The sequence below is a fragment of the Ambystoma mexicanum genome, chromosome 8 (assembly GCF_040938575.1).
Source record: "Ambystoma mexicanum isolate Mex_15411 chromosome 8, UKY_AmexF1_1, whole genome shotgun sequence".
NCBI lineage: Eukaryota > Metazoa > Chordata > Amphibia > Caudata > Ambystomatidae > Ambystoma > Ambystoma mexicanum.
In genome coordinates this window covers 984,402,796-984,424,894 of record NC_090929.1, presented here as the reverse complement: position 1 = coordinate 984,424,894, position 22,099 = coordinate 984,402,796, and the positions used below count along the sequence as shown (strand labels likewise).

Sequence of the window (22,099 nt, the reverse complement as noted above, 5' to 3'; positions counted from 1 at the left end):
GCCCCATTCTTTAGAAAATGGAGATTAAAGACAGGGATATTAGAAGAAAAAGATGTCTTAGAGGATCTAGTATTGCATATGACCCAGTTTGAGATTATTGAAGGTTCTGCTAACCAGACAATTATATGGGACAGTTTTAAGGTCACGATAAGGGGTCATATGATTGATTGGACCTCCCGCCTTCGGAAGAAATCTATGAATGATCTGAATTTATGGGAGGCAGAATTGTCAAATCTACAGCAAACATATGCCCGATCAGGGAGAACTAGTAATAGGTCTGCAATGAATCTGGTACGGGAAGAATTAGCAAATGCTACTAATTTGATGGCAGAACAGGGTTGATTTTTTCCATGACAAAAATATTGGGAGAATGGTGACAAGAGTGGACGACTATTGGCAAATAGGCTGAAGGGTTTGAATGGGAGAGCCTATGTCCAGAGTATTGAAGATGAGAATGATTGATTAGTGTGGAAGAACACTGAGATTTGTTCAGGAATTATTATAGGACTCTATATACAGAGGAGGAATCTATATCAAGGCAGGATTTGGAGAGTCTGTTTGAAAATATTGATATTGCTAAATTATCATTAGATAGTAGAATGTTGGAGGCGGATATTGAGATTGAGGAGGTTTTATTGGCAATTGGGCTACTCCAGATGGATAAATCGCTGGGCTTAGATGGATTGCCTATCGAGTTTTATAGAAAGTTTGATTCTTTTTTTACTCCAATTTTATGTAGGTTGTTTAACTCTTTTTTTGCAAGAAGAAGGTTTGTGTCATTCGATGACTGAGGCCATGATCACAGTGATACCAAAAGAAGGGAGAGATGGTAAAAAAATGTAAAAAGTATAGACCAATTGCTTTGTTAAATGTAGATGTCAAACCTTTTACGAAAATAATGGCAAATAGGCTAAGTGACAGCATTGGTAAAATAATACATACGTCTCAGGTGTGGTTTATGAAGGGAAGGTTCGGATATAACAATATAAGGAAGTTAGTGGATTTAATAAGTATTCACAGTAATGAATCAATCAACGCTGCCTTGGTTTTTATGGATGCTGAGAAGGCATTCAACAGCGTTAATAGGGATTTTCTGGAATTTACAATGGAGAAAATGGGGTTTGGTGGTAAATTTAGGAGAATGGTTCATTGTCTTCAAAGTTTTGCTAAGGTACGTATTTGGGTTAATCGTGAATAATCGGATGCTTTTAGTCTTACAAGGGAGATGAGACAGGGCTGTCCCTTGTCACCTTTCTCATTCAACATTGCCTTGGAACCCTTGGTTGCACTGATCAGGAATGAGCAGAGAATTTGTGGGCTAAAATGTATGGCAAAAGAAGTTAAAGTACTCTCTTACGCTATTGATATGGTAGTGGTGCTCTCAGATCCTGAGAGGGGTAGCGCTGTTCTTAGGGAAGTACTTGAGAGAGTGGGTACGTTTTCAGGTTATAAAATTAACAGGGAAAAAACTGAAGTGTTTCCACTTTCGAAGGCTGTTAGGAGAGGTGACTTTGCAGATTGGAATTGTAATTGGTCTGAAATGCATGTATAATATTTGGGGATTTTCCTTACAAGAGATACAAGAAAGATGGTTCAATTTAATGTGACTAAATTGTTCAAAATTATACGGAGAGATGTAAGAAAATGGTAGAGGTTAGATTTGGGGATATGGGCAAAGGTTAATATGATTAAGATGTCACTTTCTGCCAAAGGTCTTATATATTATGCAATCAATACCTCTTGCATTCTCTAAGAAACAACTTATGGAAATTGATTGGGTTTTCTTGGATTTTCTCTGGGGTGAGAAAAAGGCTCCTAAGATTCCAAAGTTTATTTTACAACGGGATACTAAAGAAAGGGGTTTTGGTTATCCAAATTTGGAAAAATATTGCAGGGAATTTATCTTGAAGAAGGCGGCCTTACATGTGATGGCAGAGATGAAGCAGGAACCAATCTGGTTGGCAATTGAGAGGGATGCCTTGTTACAATTTTGATTGGAAATCATAATTTCTATGGGAAAACTATCTTAAGGGGTCTGCTAAATTGTTGACTGTTAAAATTGCTAAAAGCACAATGCTATGGTGGTCGCTTAACTTTAATGGGAATTTGTTTCTGAACCATAAAATCTATTTGGCATAACCCTGCATTACAAATTGATAATAAGACATTTTGTTGACGAAGTTGGATTTCAAAGGGGATTTTGTCATTAGGGCATTTGATTCGAGACAGACATTTAATGACCTTTCAGGAACTTCAGAAATTGTTCCAATTGGATGCAAAGGAGAAATGTAGATATAAGGAACTAGAATGTCCTTTGGTCAGGGGGTTTAGTATGTTACCCAACCCAGTAGAGAAGAAACCAGCAGTATGGACCATATTTTGTCTTTTAGAATCATGGAATATTCTGCAATGGAAATGGGATTCAGATTTGGGTTGTGCTATTACTGATGAAGTCTGGAAATATGTATGGCAAACTGGATATAGTAGCAAAATGGATCTTAAGCTACGGCTTATCCATCAAAAAGTTTTGGGATGACTATATTGGATGCCTGAACGTATGTGTGCCTTAGTGTTAGTAAATGATGATTTGTGTTGGGGATCTAGGAAGAAAAGGGGACGTTACTTCATATGTTATTGTCCTGTCCCAGAGTAGTAACCTTCTGGTGTGAGGTACTTGATAGATTATATATGACTCTATCCCTATCCATTAAATTTCCAAGAAGGCCGTTACAGGTGTTGCTTTGTGCTGCCGTGCTCCTTGGGTGAGTTTGCCCCCTTTTGTGGCTCTCCTTATTTAGTTTAAGGTGCATCTGCACCAATAAGCCCAATCTCCCAGCCCCAGGCCCCGAATTCCACCGCCCGCAACCCTCGCTGCCTCCCGCTTCCTTTGACTCTAATCTGCTAACACCTGAAGTGCCCGTTGGGCCCCATCCCCATAGCTTCCATCCCCCTTCCTCCATTCACCCACGCGCAGCCATCGCCAGCGCTTCCTGGTTCCCAGCCCGCCTCTCACCCCGCCCTCCACTCTGATTGGTTCTGGCAAGAGGACTCCCATTCATAACCAGTCCTCCCGGGGCAGCCCTCTGCCCGGCAGCCCTTCGGCTAAGGACCCAAGGCGAAGGACGGCTCCTTCCGTGACGGTTCCAGGCAGTATCTGCAGGTATCCGCAGGAGAAGCAAGAAGCCGACAATAAGTAGGTGTGGCAAGGGCGGGGACAGAAGCAATTACTTCTAGCCATACTACCCTACCACTCACCCTAGAATCCCATATCTGTAAAATAATTGCATTAGGAAACTCAGTCCTATACATGTAAATTTGAATTTAGAAGTGTGCCCAACAGTCCCTCATTGAATGTTGAATTTAGAAGCGTGCTCAACAGTCACTCATTGAATGTTGAATTTGGAAGTGTGCGCCCAATAGCCTCTCCTTGAATTTAGAAGTGTGTCCAACAGTTGCTCATTGAATGCTGAATTTAGAAGTGTGCCCAATAGCCTCTCCTTGAACTTAGAAGTGTGCCCAACGGTCGCTTGGTGAAAGTGGATCTTAGAAGTGTGCACAATAGCCCCTTTGTGAAAGTTTAATTTAGAAGTGCATTAGAAGCTGAATTTAAATGTGTGCCCTGTAACACCCCTATGCAAAGTTGAATTTAGAAGTGCCCTCAATAGACTCTCAGTGAAAATCAATTAAAAGTGTGCCAATAGACTCTTTGTAAAAGTTGAATTTAGAGGTGCATTTGAAGTTGAATTTAGAAGTGTGCTCAATGCCTTTAGGTGAAAGTTGAACTTAAAAGTGTGGCCAATTGCCGCTCATTGAAAGTTGTATTAGAAGTGTGCCCAATAGCCCCTCTGTGAATTTAGAATGTGTGCCCTGTAACACCTCTGTGCAAAGTTGAATTTAGAAGTGTGCCCTGTAACACCTCCGTGCAAAGTTGAATCTAGAAGGGTGCCCAATAGCACCCCTGTGAAAGCTGAATCTAGAAGTGTGACCAATAGCCTCTCTGTGAAAGTTGAATTCAAAAGTACACCCAATAGACTCTCTGTGAAAGTTGAATTTAGAAGTGCACTAGAAGTCGAAATTAGAAGTGTGCCAAATAGCCTCTGTGAAAGTTGAATTTAAAAGTACACCCAATAGACTCTCTGTGAAAGTTGAATTTAGAAGTGCACTAGAAGTCGAACTTAGAAGTGTGCCAAATAGCCTCTGTGAGAGTTGAATTTAGAAGTGCGCCAAATAACATCTGTGAATCTAGAAGTGTCCCAATTGCCCCACTGTGAATGTTGAATCGGAAGTGGGCCCAATATCCTATTGGTCTAATACCGTGCCTGGTTGAATCGACTAATCTCCCTAATAACCCCTCTGTACAAAGTTGATTTTAGAATCATGCCTAATACGCTGCCTGTATAAAGTCGAATTGAGAGAAGTGTGCCTAACAGTCTAATATCCCCTCTACACAAAAAAAATAAAAGAAAAACTGAATCTAGAGATAGACAAAATAACATCAATATACAAAATTAAATCTAGAGGTAGATCTAATATCATCTCAGTATACAATCGAATCTAGAACTGCGTGCCTAATACCGTGCCTGGTTGAATCGACTAATCTCCCTAATAACCTTTCTGTACAAAGTTGATTTTAGAATCATGCCTAATACGCTGCCTGTATAAAGTCGAATTGAGAGAAGTGTGCCTAATAGTCTAATATCCCCTCTACAAAAAAAGAAAAAATATTGAATTTACAGATAGACCTGTTAACATCACTATATAAAATTAAATCTAGAGGTAGATCGAATATCATCTCAGTGTACAATCGAATCTAGAACTGCGCCTAATATCCCCTCTATACCAAATTGAATCTAGAGGTAGACCTAATACCATCTCTGTGTGCTGTTGAATTTAGAAGTGTACCTAATAGCACCTAATAGCCTAATATCATCTCTGTGTACAGCTGAATCTAGAGGTATGCCTAATAGTGCTAATAGCTCAATATCACCTCCGTGTACAGACAAACCTAGAAGTGCACCTAATAGTCCAATATCACCCATCCTCAAAATGAACTTAGAAGAGTGCTTAAAAGCGTGCCCCCACTGAACTTTGGAACTAAAATTAGAAAGCCTAAAAGTGTGCCCTCACTGAATTTAGAACTACAATTAGAAAACCCTCCTAAAATTCACCTAAAGCTTGTACCAAGCATGAGTACACCCACCTCACCAGAGTTTGTCGGAAACAACCACTGTGGACCACCCCCACTCCCCGATCTGCCTGCTCTCCCGCCCCCCCCTGCCCAAATCATCCCTCTCCCCTTTGCATTCCCTACCACTCGCCTCTCCAAACACCAAGCCAGAGGGGCACGATGGCGAGCCAACCACCCTAAGACCACTCCTCCCCCGAACCCCACCGCCGACCAGCCAATGTTATCCATGCCCAATTTTTCTGCTCGCCCACTATTCCCATTGAACATCACCCCTGCTACCTCTCTCCCTCCCCAGTCTCCACTCTCTCAGCCACCACCCCCTTCGTCTCCGAGACCAACCGCGCCTGCCGATGTGAACTGCATCCTATTTAATGCCTGATCCGTAGCAAAAAACAGACACTGTATCTTTGACCTCCTCGCCTCTGACAAACCGGACCTGGTTTTCATCACCGAAACTTGGTTCTCGGACGACTTCGCTCCAATCACTAATGAAGCCTTTCTCCCTTACTACTCCCTCATCCCACTGAACCATCCCTCCAGAGGAGGAGGAGTAGCATTCGTCTACAAGTCTCTCTTCCACGCCTCAATCATCGAGAACCAACCTTCCATTCCTTCCTGCGAATCTCTCCTCGTTAAACTATCCCTCTCCCAGTCGCTCTCACACAGCTTCCTAATAATCTACAGGCCCCCTGGCTACGATGGACAATTCGCAAACAACCTCTGCGACTGTATTGCCACCCTTCAACTAAACCATCCCAACCTCACCCTGCTTGGAGACTTCAACATATGGCTCGACATCCCCACCAACCCTATGACACACTCTCTGGTTGACAGTTTGGACGCAATTAACCTCCAACCCCACATAAACGGCCCGACTCACTACAAAGGACACACTCTTGATGCAATCTTTAGTTCCAACACCCTGATTCATTTAAACCCCCCCACCCCTATCCTCTGGTCCGATCACTTCATTCTCTCGTTCGCCATGCATTCACCCGACCCCCTTCCCGTACTTGAATCTCAACCTCCGAATCTACGCAAGTGCTGGAAAAAACTAATAATCATCCCGGACCTAGCCGACGCACTCCTCCAGTCTCCACCACCTACCTCCCAACTCAACAAACAACTAACCCCTGACGCCTTTGACGCATGGCTCAACGCATCTCTGATGCGGCTCACACCCCCTTGCAAACCATCAACCCGCTGTGGCCTCTTCCCCAGTTGGTACACGTCTGAGTTGAAGATCACCAAACAACTATATAAATACCTAGAATGTAAATGGCAGAAAGTTAAAACCCAGGAGAGAAGGGCCACCTTGGCCCGACACCTTTATCACTACAAGGCCGAAATCCGGAAAGCAAAAAAAGCCCACTACAACTCCCGAATCCTAAACTGCAAAAACCCAAGCAAAGAACTCCACAAAATCATCTCCGAATTCACCAATCCGGCTTGTAACACGACAGTCCCGACTCCCTCACAATCACTGTGCAACTCACTCTCCTCCACTTTTACACCACGGATCTCGAAAGAACAAATACTCTAGCTGTTCTGGCTGAACTGGCTCTCTTACATCCACCAAGCAATTCTCCCCCCATACCGGCCGGCCCACCAGCCACGACCACTACGCAACCAACGTTCGAATCCTTTAGTCCAATATCACCAGAGCAATTTCTCAAACTTCTCTCTGCCCGCAGACCATCTGGCTCGCCGCTGTACCCTTGCCCAGCCACAACCCTCAAAGAAATGTTCGCTTCCACCTGCGCAGGAGAACACGCAAGATCCATCATAAATGCCTCCCTTTCCTCTGGTATCTTTCCCGACGCATTCAAAACGGTTCATGTCAAACCTCTAATTAAAAAATCCTCGCTCGAGCCCAAAAACTACCGCCCCATCTCAAACACCAGATTCCTTGCAAAACTCATTGACCAAACCGCCTACTCCCAACTAAATGCCTTTGTCGAAGTCAACAATCTCCTAGACCCCGCTCAATCAGGTTTCAGAGCCCGTCACGGAACTGAAATCACCCTAACCTCAATTTGGGATGACTTAAAATGACGGCAGACTCTGCGGGATGCGCAGCACTAATCCTCCTTGACCTCCTTGTGCCTTTGACACAAGCAATCACTCAATCCTCCTAAACCGCCTCCACTCCCTAGGAATTCGTGGAACCGCTCTTAAATGGATAGCTTCATTCCTCAAAAATCGGTACCAAATAACAATACTCTCCACCTATACCTCCCAAGCCCGACCAGTCGACACGGGAGTCCCACAAGGAGCATGCCTATCTGCCCTCCTGTTCAATCTCTACTTGATCACCCTCCCACCAATAATTCGTTTGCACAATATCCTGTGCTACAACTACGCCGACGACACTCAACTAATTCTAAAACTCCCGACCAGACCTGGCCTCCTGCCTCCTTGACATAGAACTCTGGATGACCCAAAGCCACCTCTTGTTAAACCCCTCCAAAACGGAAATCATGGTATGTGGCAACTCCAAACTTCTTCCACACCCACCACCCTGGCCATCAGCCATGGGCAATTCACCGACCCCCTCCAAATCAGTGAAAAATCTTGGATGCACCCTAGATTCAGACCTAACACTCTCGCGCCAAGTCAACAATGTCTCAAAGTCCTGCCACTACCACCTTAAAACCCTTAGGTGCATCTTTCCATATCTCTCCTTTCCCAACAGACTCTCTGCGGTCCAATCAATCGTTAGATCAAGACTGGACTACGCAAACCCCCTATACCTCGGAGTCCACGCGTACCAACTGACTAAACTCCAAAGGGCACAAAACGCTGCAGCCAAATTGCTACTTGCGCTCGCCCAAGAGACCACATCTCCCCAGCCCTTAAGACGCTGCACTGGCTCCCAGTAGCCCGAAGGGTGACTTTCAAAACCTTGTGCATCTCCCATCGAGCACGGCACAAAACCGGACCTCAATATCTTCAAGAGAAGCTAAAACCCTACCACCCACTACGTACCCTTAGATCAAGCTCTGCCGGCCTCCTAGTCATACCGAAGACAAACTCAAGCTGGTTAGGCGGATCAACATTCTCAGCCTTGGCCCCCATGCTTTGGAACTCGCTCCCACCCCACATCCGCCTAACTGAGGATTTAACGTCTTTCCGCAAACTACTGAAAACCTGGCTCTTCCCCTAAAACCAACCAGTACCAAACTAACCCAAACAGACCAACAGCAACTCAATGACTCCAATCCATCAAACCGCCTGATGCAAGAAACTGAGAACTAATAACCCCTAATATAAACTAGAAGGACAAACAGAATTAAACGAATAAACTAGATCATAGCAGTGAAATGGCCAATAAGAGTAAATCATACGGAAACAGTAAAGAGATTTAAACTCCTGAAATGGACAGAATGCATGCAGAGTGAACAAGTGAATGGTGTGGATGAATTAGTTAGAATGGATGAAACAGGTGGAACAAATGAATGCGCTGAGTGGAAGAATGCATGAATGGAAGAACAGATACCTATATAGTTCAAAGGAGTGTGGAAATCGAATGAATATGTAGATCGGATGAGTGTATGGAATGGATGAACATGGTGAGTGGATGAGCGTGTAGCGCGGATGAGTGCGCAAATACAGAAAAGTGAGTAGAACGCAAGAGTACGTAAAACAGATGAATGTCCAGAACAGATTAACGTAAACCAGATAAATGTGTAGAACAGGTGAGTATATGGAGCGGATGAGTAGGTAGAGCACATGAGTGTGGATAACTGATGAATATGGAAGTGCAGAGGGTGTGTAGATCGCTGGAGCAGATGAATGTACAGAGCGAATGAGTGTATAGAACGGATGACTGTATAGGTGAGTGTATAGAGCGGATAGAGCAGATGAGTGGATAGAGCAGATGAGTGGATAGAGCAGATGAGTGTATAGAGAGGATAGAATGGATGAATGGATGGGTGGATGAGTGGATAGAGCAGATGAGTGGATAGAGCAGATGAGTGGATAGAGCGGATGAGTAAATAGAGCGGATGAGTAAATAGAGCGGATGAGTAAATAGAGCGGATGAGTGGATGAGTGGATAGAACGTTTGAGATAGGTAGATAGAGCAGATGAGTGGATAGAGCAGATGAGTGGATAGAGCGGATGAGTGGATAGAGCGGATGAGTGGATAGAGCGGATGAGTGGATAGAGCGGATGAGTGGATAGAGCGGATGAGTGGATAGAGAGGATAGAATGAATAGATAGAGCGGATGAATGGGTGGGTGGATGAGTGGATAGAGCGGATGAGTGGATAGAGCAGATGAGTGGATAGAGCAGATGAGTGGATAGAGCAGATGAGTGGATAGAGCGGATGAGTGGATAGAGCGGATGAGTGGATAGAGCGGATGAGTGGATAGAGCGGATGAGTGGATAGAGCGGATGAGTGGATAGAGCGGATGAGTGGATAGAGCGGATGAGTGGATAGAGCGGATGAGTGGATAGAGCGGATGAGTGGATAGAGCGGATGAGTGGATAGAGCGGATGAGTGGATAGAGCGGATGAGTGGATAGAGCGGATGAGTGGATAGAGCGGATGAGTGGATAGAGCGGATAGAGCGGATGAGCGGATAGAGCAGATGAGTGGATGAGTGGATAGAGCAGATGAGTGGATGAGTGGATAGAGCAGATGAGTGGATGAGTGGATAGAGCAGATGAGTGGATGAGTGGATCGAGCGGATGAGTGGATGAGTGGATCGAGCGGATGAGTGTATAGAGAGGATAGAATGGATGAATGGGTGGGTGGATGAGTGGATAAAGCAGATGAATGGATAGAGCGGATGAGTAAATAGAGCGGATGAGTGGATAGAGAGGATAGAATGAATAGATAGAGTGGATGAATGGGTGGGTGGATGAGTGGATAGAGCGGATGAGTGGATAGAGCAGATGAGTGGATAGAGCAGATGAGTGGATAGAGCGGATGAGTGGATAGAGCGGATGAGTGGATAGAGCGGATGAGTGGATAGAGCGGATGAGTGGATAGAGCGGATGAGTGGATAGAGCGGATAGAGCAGATGAGTGGATGAGTGGATAGAGCAGATGAGTGGATGAGTGGATAGAGCAGATGAGTGGATGAGTGGATCGAGCGGATGAGTGTATAGAGAGGATAGAATGGATGAATGGGTGGGTGGATGAGTGGATAAAGCAGATGAATGGATAGAGCGGATGAGTAAATAGAGCGGATGATTAAATAGAGCGGATGAGTGGATAGAACGGTTGAGATAGGTAGATAGAGCGGATGAGTGGATAGAGCGGATGAGTGGATAGAGTGGATGAGTGGATAGAACGGATGAGTGTATAGAGAGGATAGGATGAATAGATAGAGCGGATGAATGGGTGGGTGGATGAGTGGATAGAGCAGATGAGTGGATAGAGCGGATGAGTGGATAGAGCGGATGAGTGGATAGAGCGGTTGACCGGACAAAGTGTACAGAGAGGATGAGTAGATGGAGTGGATTGAATGGATTGAGTGGATGAACGGATAAGCCGACAGAACAGATGAGTGGATAGAGCAGAGGAGTGGATGAATGGATAGAGCAGAGGAGTAGAAAAGTGTATAGAACAGATGAGGGAATAGAGTGCGTAGAGGGGGTGAGGGCGCGTAGAGGGATGAATAGAATGGATGAATGCGTAGAGCATGGGGCAGGCAGGAGTGCAGGCATGGGGCAGGCAGGAGTGCAGGCATGGGGCAGGCAGGAGTGCAGGCATGGGGCAGGCAGGAGTGCAGGCATGGGGCAGACAGGTGTCCATGCATGAGGCAGACAAGAGTGTATGTGTAGGGCAGACTGGAGCACGCTTGGCGGACTCGAATGCGCGGGGTGAGCTGGAATGCATGAATGCGTGGAGCGGACCGGAGTGTATGGAGCTGACTGGGATGCATGGAGTGGATAAGAGTGCATGGAACGGACTGGAGCGCATAGAATTACGTGACGTATATAGTAGGGTTTGTAATGCACAGAACGTCTGAAAGAGCACATAACCCATCATATCTCACCACCACGCTTACTCTCTCCTTTACATCACCACTCAACTAGAACACAGAGATACTATGACACCATTCGGTATAACTGTTCTCATACCAACATCCGCCGCTCATTCCACATCATTCTGAGTAAACACTGCTGGTTACTCACCCCCCAGCCAGGCGTTCTCCTCAGGCCTAACGCAGCCACATCCGGTCTGGATAAATCCTGCCAGAACGAGCACATACTCTTGACCTCTCAACCACCACACCTACCACTAAGAAGCAGCAATTACACGGATACTGCACGAGCTGCACAGATACCTGCTGCTCACATGCACCTTTTGTCTCTCTCTACTGATCTGAACTTCGGTTCCCAAGGGCGTTCAACCTACCAGCGCCTTCAGACCATACCAATGGTATATAAGGCGCTATATAAATGCAAAATAACAATAACAATATTAGCAAACACTGGACGCAGTTTGATGGCTCTTGGAGAGATAGAATCCTGGTGATAGCAGCGAAGCAGATTTTGAAAGTATGGAAGACCAGAAAGAAGCCAACGGTGGAAGAATGGATTAATGATGTGGTGATGATACTATCCTATTTTGAATTAGTCATGTGTAGGAGAAAGGGTAAAGAGGAAGCTTATTGGATTTTATGGAAATCTTTTAGTGATTTATATGGTAATGGTATATTAAATGTATGACCCATTATTCTAAGTGACTGAATACTCGCACTAGTACTTGCCTTATTTGTAGTAGTTAGTGTGCATGTAGTTATTTGTCTGTCTTGTCTCTTGTCTATATGTTGAGAATTTTAAATATATCTATTGTGTAGAATTTGATATTATTAGAAAAATGTTTTATGATTCCAATGAATATATATTTCTTTAGTTTATGAATATCTCTTTATTGATTTTCTTGGGGTATGGTGAATTCTAATAGATGTATATGATAAGATATACTGTATTCTATGTTGATTTCGGTTTGTATTATATCTTACATGTACTTGTTTGAATTTGATAAATAAAGATAATAAAAAATGCTGGGTCTCCAAACCCTTTTCAACATTGCATGTATTTATATCCGTTCCTTTTGTTAAGGTTTGTATTTTCATTTCTTTCAACAATATTCATATACAGTTTTTCTTCTCCAGAATACTGGGTCACCGACCCTTCCTTCACAATATTCTTGTTTGCATTGTTCTGTTCATTATTTTCAATGCTTTCCTCGTTTGTAAAAGTGTGTTAATTATTTTCAGCAATGTTCTCATTTGCATCAAATTGGTCGTTATTTTCAGTAACTTCGTCTCGCACTCTCAGTGCTACCCGACAACCACTTTCAGCCATCCTGGTAATGCATTTAGGTTCTCTGGGCTTACCGGGCTTCTCTAGCAGTGCTCAAGGCTTCCTGGTGACTTCTTGTTTGGTCCACTGACTCAGTGCTTGTCTGGTCAGCTAACTCGTCTTCATTCTGTTTACTCCTGCTTCGGGCGGCTTCTGTTGCTCCCGGCAAGCAGGCAGCAGGTAGTTTACAGCACAGCTTTTTGTAACAGCTGGCAACGTGCTGCAGGGTCCCTTTCACCTGACTGTGTTCCACTTACTAGAGGTCAAATATTGGGGCATCCAACTCCACCCATTGTCTTGTATCACCATCTTTATGTGTACCCTTCAATGGAACAAATAAGATTTTGGAAAACTTCTGCTTTTCAAGTTTTCTTTATTTTACAGGTTCACTATCTTTCCATAATATTTTCCTCAGATGACTGTGCTGTAAGCCAGCGCTGTGAGATGTATTGTAATGGTCTTTGGATGTGAGCAAGGTTTTCCCCCTGAAGCGTTAATGTCAAGTAGCATATACCAGTAATCACCTGATCATCAAGGGGCATAGATGCAGCAGAAATTCCTTCTGTGGTACAGGGCACATTTATTTGCCCAAGGACATGCACATTCCTGTCCTTAATATTCCATAGAGAAGGCTGAGGATGTTCGGGTCCTTGGCATCATCAAAGGGGCACATGATGTCAATAAAGAATGCTTAGTACTTGAGCTGGTAAATGTGTTAGTGAAACATGTGGAGTTTCTGGTAGCGCTAGGCCCAGCATATTGAGGGGCTGGCAGATCAACATCCCTAGTTGCCTCCATGAGAGCATGGCAATACCCTGATAGGGCTCATGCCCTACCCTAAGTGGAGAACATTGAGATATTGACTACCCTAAGGAGAACATAGCATGGCCCTAATAGCTCTAACCCACTGTCCTAAGGATGGTCAATAAATGCCATGTAACCTATACAGCTTCTCGATGGGGAGTTCATATGAAGCTCCTGGCAGTCCTATCCTAAGGGGGAAAGATTGAAGTCCTGGCGGTGTTAGGGGAACCCTATGTTGAAAATGGTGTGGACCTAGCATTCCGAACTGCTCTTCCCTACAAGTGAATGCTCTGTTGGCGCTAAAGCCCTTTTCTGAAGAATGTGAGTGGAGTTCTACCAGAACTAAAGTACTGGCCTAAGGAGGACAGTTTAAAAGTACCAGCAATGTGAAATCTCTACCCTATAGGGTTCACCAAGGTCCAAGCAGTGACAAGGTTCTTCCCTATGAGGAAAAGAGTGCTTTTCTGGCAATGCTAAAGTGCTAGCAGATTAATGTTCTGGCAACACTGAACCCTAGGTAAGCAGATTAGGTTCTTGACACGTTTAATGCCCTAGCTTTAAGAGATCCCTGGCAGCCTGCTCCAGGGGCATGCCTCAGAAATAGGATAAAATACTTTTTGTTTTTCCTTTTTGGGAAGCCACAAATGATGTCAGAAAGTATCAAATAATCCTTGCCCCAACTAGATGTCCTTCCAGCACTCCATTATGGACAAAGTAATCTTTCTTTCAGGTGATCTAACTTTGTTGATTTATGCTACCAGCATAGAGGAGAATGTCCTAATGGTCTAAAGCAGGGCATTATTGTACCTTAGTACAAAAGCCGAAACTGGATCCTAATAAACCTGTTCACTTTAGGCCCATCTTCAGTTGCCACTTCATTTGCGCAGTCTTTGATGCCAAAGTCACTGCTCAGTTCTTGGACTGTTAAGAGCAGTGATCTTTTGTTTGGCCTCAGATCTGGTTTTCATCACAATTCTGATACCGCAAACGCATTCATGTCAGAACGAAGCTGCTAAACCTAAGAGATTGAATCAGCCTGATCCTACTAGATCTATGAGTGACATTTGATTCTGTGACCCATGGTATCCGACTCAGTTGCATGTACTTAACCAAATAGAACATGTTTCCTCTACATATGTTCGTCTGGCCTGTGGACTTATCCCCCTCTCCTGATTAATATCCATTTGTTTCCCCTTGCCTAGTAAATTAAGGAGCATGGTCAAGATTGATGAGACACATATCCTGTTGGATCTACACAGTGACTCACCAAATACTATGCAGGTTAAGTAGCTGTCCTGGTTATGTGAGGGGTCAGTTATGTGAGACTCACGACTATGTTTAGTTTTCTCAAGGTTTGATATTTTATTTTACACAAAAATAGAAAATAAACCCTAACTAAACCTGCTCTACCAGGGAATGTCCTACCTACTCTAGGATATAAGGGAAAACCTCCTGCCATACACAAAACTAACCCTCACACTAAACAACAGAAACATTCAAAGTAACATATAAACAACATAAATAAAAGGTGACCAAATAGCCAGTGTCTTGGATTACTTCCACTCATCCTGGGCAGATCTTGCTCCCCAGGAATGTCCACAAGTCAATTTTCTCCAAGGAAAAGAAAGTCTTGAATCAAGTCTTAAAGTTACAAAGAAATGCGTGTTCACACAAACAAAATGTCACTGATAGCAGCAGTTCCTTGTTTACGAAATGAAAAGATTCCCTTTCCCAGTTCCACAAAGAAAACAGCACCAATTGTATTTCTGGACAACCTCCTACCTCTTCTGCTTAGCAACAGCTCTTCTTCATGTAACTTCTGCTGCGTATTTGAATACAGTTTGTCAAGATACTTCTTCTTAGAGCTTGCTTTCTCTCTAGCAACTCCCCTCTGCCACTGATCATGGGAGAGCAGGCTCCCTTGCCCCACAGTTTGCATCTGCTTCTTCTACATTCAAATCATAATGTTCTGACAAAAGTATCGACAAGTACAGTTCTACTGCTGCTACTGCGTCTTTGTATTTTAGGCCACTTCAACAAGACTCTCGACCTCTACAGGTTGGCAAGGCACTCTCCTCTCTTGTATGGCAAGAAAGGGCAGCCTCTTTGCCTTTCCTTTCTGTCTTGCAGCTACCAGACTATCTGTTTTTAGCTCTGACTGATTCTTCTTAACTTGAACTCTCTCGGCTCTACACATTTGAATGAGTTTGTTTTAACAAGTACCCAGCTCCATTCCCCGGCTACATATACACCTTCTTGTCTCCAGTAGTTACCCCAAAGCTGTATTGCCACTCGTCCAGTCTTGGATAACCTTGTCACTTTGTTATCAGAGGACTCCAGGTTTACAACAGCTTCAGCATCTTTAAAACAATGGTATTCCGTTCTTAATTGAGCTGGTTTCACTTTAACGGTGTTTGATCTACTGGCTTGATTAATACTTGTTCTTCGTTTGACTTCAACAAATTCTACGACCGCTACATAGGGATACAGTATGCTACAAGGAGTCAGTTTCTCTGTTGAAACCAAATTAGGTACATGCAATTTTGTTTTGAGAATTAACTACCAATTTAAAGATGGGCGTTCCCTCTTTTCGGTCCGAGTTCTGTTTCAAAAGAAATTGGGAAACATTTCATGTGTGTGATCTCTTTTAAAGTTAAATGGGCTTGTAACATTGCGGGAAAGTCAGCTTCTACCATATAAGAGTTACTGGCAATGTTCTCCTCTTTAATAGGAGACAAGCGACCATTCAGCAACAGTTTATAGTTAACAATGGGGAGAAGAAAGGGTTTCTCTTCACGCTGGTACATTAGCTTTGATGATATAACTGTGTGATACAATTCCCTTGTTAAAAAGACTTCCACTTCTGCAAACAACTTTTACACACACTTGCTTGCCTGCGAGTATAAATTAAGCTGGTTAGTTACCGGCAAGGTATTCTTGATGATTTGGAGTACAGAGATTGCTTCACCGACTCCACAATCACAGTGACCGCGGGCTGTTTCTACTTCTCGACTTAATTTCTTCTGCTGCTACTGCTGCAGGCACTCCTGGGACCCACGCCCCTCTGCAACATGGGTGTCTCCAATCTGGCCTCCTTAATGGAGAGTATTCCTTTCTCCAGCTTCCCTCGGCTTGCTTCTGCACATGGGCCTTGGGTAGATGCACGACTTCAGCTCTTTATTCACAGCAATAAGCCGTGCCTGGAAAGACTACCTGTTTCTCCCAGTCTCTTCCAATGCTGCGTCAGCCAAACAGGGTTTGTGAGCACAGGACTAACTCTGAGCCTGCAGATGAAATCTGCTCTTCCTCTGCTCCGGCGTCCCTTCTGTGGCCACCCATCCTAGTGAACTGCCAGCCTTGTGCTCTGCTTCTTCTTCTGCTACCTCTGCCGACCTTCTAGCTCCTGCTCCAGCTTCTTTCTGCTGCTCCTTCCTCTTCCTGCTGCAGCCTTTTATGCACCTCAAATGGATTGATTGGCTTCAAGTACAGGCCCTTACAACTAATTGCCTCACCTTGACAAAAGCTATTAGGCCTGCCTGACTTTGGCTTCCACATACCTCTTTAGCCCTCTTCTTCATCACAGTCCTTGAGGAACTCGGGAACCTGTAGTCTACCATTCGAGAAATTTTGTTTCCTCACTTCTTTAAAGGGTTTAAAGATAATTTTTCCTCCCTTGATGTTATTGAAAGAGGAGTTACGAGGTTTAACCTTTTGAGAGACGGATTGGACAGGAAAAGATGTTCGCTGTTCCTTTTGGTAAACTTTTGACCTTGAGAGGATACTGGGATTTAGGGGTATAAAAGATTGGTTCTTTGGGTTCAACACTATGCTGAATCATTACTTTAGAATGTACCTTTCCAGCCTTAGTAGGGGGCCGAGATATAGCATAAGGGCAATAAGCCAATTCATCCTCTAAGTCTGTGGTAGGAGTATTCCTCTTCAAGGAGAAATACTGTGCCTCACCCTGCGAAATCTCCCCATTGCCATGGGCCTGGTCTCCACCCAGGTGATACTCCTGCAGTACATCACCCCCAGGTTTGGGATCAGGAAGCATCTGCCCTCTCCTGGGGACCTGGTAGGAGACTTTAGGCAGGGTTCCAGTGGGGGATCTGCAGAATTTGCCACAGTTGCTACAGCTGTGCATGAATGGTTGAGAAATCTATGGCACTGCTCCTGGACTTCACTCGCCCCGTCACCTTTTGCATTTTTATAACTACCTTTTGAACCCAATGGTTCTAACAGGGTCATTTTTGGCCTGCAGATGAGAAGTCACCAAATCAGCTGACAGTCATTTGTTATGCTCGCTCTTAAATCTGTTATCTGATAGATCATGAACACTGGAAGCTTCTGGTACATGCGATTGTTCTGTCGTGCATAATCTATTGTGTGCACTTGAGCCTTTCAAGGTTCATGGCGGTATACGAGCCAGGGCCATTTGAAAGAGATTTGACCAGGGAATCTCATTTGGTTGACCATAGATCGTAAGATACAGCACAGACGCATTGGCCGTCTAAGGAACATGATTAAATCCCTCATTCCCACCTAACTCTGGCATCTGATTCACTGCCATGTTTCATTTTGTTGATTAAGCTGAAGCCTGGACTCTATGATGATCAGCCAATATAGAAAACTATGTTTAAATGTTAAGACCCTACAGTTAGATGCACATCCCAAAATATTGGTAGACCTTCCCACGCTCTTCACGTTTCCGATAAAACTCAATGGCTACCTACTGCTGTGCATGATTTAAATTCTGCAGGTCTATCGCACCGTCTGTGCAGACTCGAGTGTTAGCACAATAGTTAATATTGTTAATATTGATACACCCAATTTACTACATAAAGTATGGGGTTATTTGAGCTTTTCTGTTGATTCATTTTATTTCTGCTTGTTTACTTAGTGATTTTCTGTATTTCAGCAGTGCTATTTTTTCATATGGTTGTCAAATTCGTTCTAGCTCCTTGTTAAAAATAAACCGGGAAGTCAAACATGCTTTCAGATAATGAGGCCTCAAAAGTTGCAAAGAAGCTATATGATGAACCAACAAATGCCCACCTGTGTAGATTAAATAGCACTGCCCGCAGGACATCGAGAGTATCCAAATGCTCCACAGAAGGGAAAAGAGAAGGACACAAGGCTGCCATGAGCACCATTTCCTGCGATCTGTTTAAGCCATGGAACACCCTGGTCCCATGTTTAAACATCCCAGAATCTCAAAGCAAAGGTTCCCACTTTCCAGGGGCTCCAACGAATTAGATTGGATGCATGTAAATCCATGGTTAATTTCCAAGTAGGAACCAAAGACCTCTGACCAGGCTGGGGAGCATCTGTGATCACCAAGGCAGATCTCCCAGGGTGAGGCTCATCCATTGCACATCGGATTGCTGACCCCTACGATGTCCCCAAATGCGGGATACTCAACTGCATTATTTCTGGTAGTGGGGGACTGCGTTCACGCTATCCCCTGAAAAGGCAAACCTTGGAAACAGACGACATACCTGTACAATACTATCAGGATTTTTTCTGTTTGATTTTACCCTTCCAGACCTTTATACTGGGAACATTAAGGACACACTCCTTGACCCGAGCAGCACAACAAAAAGGTGTTTGTCTTGGATTTTTTCCTGAGACCGTGGTAGGACAGCCGGACGCACCCAGGTCCTACCACTTTGCTGCTAACACTAACTGCATTTCTGGTTATACTTTTTCAGCCTATCACTCCTTTACTCCTTTCCTTTCTGCATATCTGTCGCTCTTTGGACACCACCGCTTTGACTTGAATGCATCTTTTTCTGTGATGAAATAACAGATTAAGCTCAGGTGTGTGTCACACCACACCAATTTGCTGTATATGTTTTGAGACTTATATGTTTTTGTTGTTGTCTATTCACTGGCTTTTCCTTGTCGATTCATCACTTGTTGATTGCTTTACATATATTAAAAACGTTTGTTATGTGATACTTGCCTCCTTTTGGTATCTTACATATTGTGTCAAGAGGATTTATTGTCTTAAAATAATGTACTGTAGCATTCATTGCTTAAACATTGAGCTACCTAGGGGAGCCTTGGGAATCAAATGACCCCTGTCTCAGCTCTAAACCCCTGGCACAGCGACACTTCCTTTTTCCATGATTTACAGGCTGGGCAATTGACAACCCTGAAGAAGCCGAGATGTCAGTGGTTCACCAACTGACTGCTTACCCCAAGGTTCCCGGAATGCATTAATGGCAATCCGCTACAAAAAAAAAAGGTAGATTTAGGCATCCCCAAATCAAAACCATCCAGAAGGAACTGGAAAGCCTTTGAAAAAAAAGACAACTTGGGAAGAGAGCCTCTTGAAACGCACCACGTTTTAAAAGTGCTGCAATGCATAGCATGTGAATGAAGTGCTTTTAACCGCCAAGGCTAACTCTTGGGACAGACCAGGTCTACAGCCATCCCATTCGATCTCCAGACTATCACATTCAACAGGATCTCTATAATCTGGCGGAGAGGATGATGATGAGTCGTTGAAGAACGCATCCCCCAAACTGGCTCCACCACCGTCTGTCTCCCTTTTACCACAGTGGAACCACCTGATCACTGGGTCACCCTCGCTCCCAATCCTCATCAAGACTAGAGGAATCAAGGAGAATTGAGTAAAAGCCTAAGTGAGCCTCCTTTGGTCATATAAACTGCAGGCAATCTCTCCTCCACGGTCCTTGTGTTAAAATGTTGGAGTAGGGCATTTGGGTGGGTGCAATAAACAGGCCCACCGTGCCTCTTCTGTCAGATTTCCTGGTCAAGTACTGAGCTACTAGGTGGATGGACAAACCCTGCCCAATTGGCCTGCCTTGATGTGGTCTGTGAACAAAAGCAACAGTTTCTCTTTCCTGAAAATCCCCAGATGAAAAACCATGTCGCCCATGCCTATTGGCAAAGGCTCTCGCTTCACCTTGCATTTTGCTGTAGTCGGCACACTGTGGCCGCAGGAAGAGCCCCTACGGTCCAAAAGGACAATGCCAGCTCCTTTGATTTGAAAATCATGAATTATTATTCTCTGTGAGACCTGTGTCCCTGGATTGCTTGCTCACCAAAGGTGGCTTTCCAGCTCAATCCACTATTAGTCCAAGATTGTATCCATCTTTCTATGGTAGTTTGGATTTTTTGTTAATTAGATCGTAGGTATGAGTTGTATATAAAATGAAGAAAAAGCTTTCTTTACCCGTTTTCTTTTTTGGTGGATTAATTTCATGAACATAAATAACAGACTTAAACATGAGTGTTAAAAGACTAAGGGGCTGATTCATGGAATTATTTTCGCCGAAAAACGGAGATTTGTGTGCCATTCTGCCCGCAAATCCCTGTTTAACAACATTGCAGAGAGACCACATGGGTAATTTGCATTACCACATGGGTAATTTGCATTACTGCGGCGTGGCGTTTGCGCACTGCTACTAGCTTATTTAAGTGTGAAAATATGAATATATTATTATTTATACACTGAATAAAATAGGGTAAAATGAGTACTCCTTGATTTAACATTTCATTATTTCTCTTTTGAGAACATGAGCTCCTGATGTATTAAAATCTGAAACACATGGATGCGAAACAATCCTGCTCTAAGCAGGCCTTTAAGTGAGCTTGGGGTTAGGGGGCTACGCCCCGGCAGTCTCCAGAAAGGGCTCTTGAGCCGGGGCCCACGCCGACACCTCAGAGAGCCGTGTAGCCGGAGCGCTGCACAGTTGCATTAACTGCCTGCAGGTGTCACACTTCGGAAGTACTGACATCTGCAGACAGCCAGTGTAACCGCGGCTTCAGCTACATGGCGGCCAGATTACTCTCAACTCCGAAACAGGAGGGGGGCTGGAGGGCCCAGTCTCTCCTTTTGTTTCAGAGTAAAGAGTCCACATGCAGCACAAAGCCTTTTAAAGAAGGCAGGCAGTCCTTTCATTCAAGGAGCCCGTCGTTTTTAACCACGCGGTGCCTCGAATGGAAAGGGGGCCTGCTGCGTGTGAGAGCCGAGGCACAATGGTGGCACACCTTTTGGTGTGTGCAGCCCCGAAGGGCTGGGCGCACGAAAGGTAATAATGCCAGTGGCCATTGCGCCCCAGCTCCACTGCTTTCTCCATTGGCATGGGGAGAGGGGACTCCCGTTAGGATGTGCGGCCTAAAAGCACACATACGTAAGCCACGCCCCCTAATGAGAGTCCATCCTCCACTGTGTACATCCCACTTAATCCACTGGTTGCAAGTATATACAACTTTTAGATTGAACACTGATTGTACTAAAGAATATTTGGCTCAAGCACAATAAGACCCCACGTGTGAAACAAATTGGGTAAACTCCTGAGTGCAGTCCAGATTTCGATCATGTCTATATCCCAGCCCCTCTGAGCACTGAGTTGAGGAAGAAGTATTCTTAAACTCCCCCGCCCCCACCCCCAAATCATCCAATTGCTACTTTGCCGCCTGTTTCCTTTTCATGTTTGGAAACAGGGAGGGCAGGACAATGGCACTTGGGATCTCCCGTAACTATTGACTCCCATTACTTTTGTCACCGAAGTCAGTAACTCCCAAAAACGTAAGCACTGAATGCCTTCTGCTCTACATTTCCAGGAAGTGGGGTAACTTGGAAAAACGCAGGTGTGGATGATTTATCTTCACTGAAGCTCAGCCCGGCGGCACCTGTTATTTGGGGGTTTACAGTAGACCCCAAGTAAATAAATAAAACGTCGCAGCAGGCATGCCATGCCCCCGTGAGGCATGTGGCATGTTGACTACCCGCAGAGACCCACCGGCGA

At 44.4% G+C, this 22,099-nt stretch overlaps 1 protein-coding gene and 1 non-coding gene across 6 annotated transcripts in view; both read left to right on the top strand.

The window, feature by feature from the left end:
• The window catches only part of KAZN (kazrin, periplakin interacting protein), a 1,355,161-nt gene that overhangs the window by 548,642 nt on the left and 784,420 nt on the right, over positions 1–22,099 (top strand). The gene's annotated exons all lie outside the window — the stretch shown is intronic.
• On the top strand, positions 18,621–18,783 carry LOC138474906 (U1 spliceosomal RNA). The gene has a single exon (XR_011269128.1). It is a non-coding gene; the product is annotated as a U1 spliceosomal RNA (small nuclear RNA).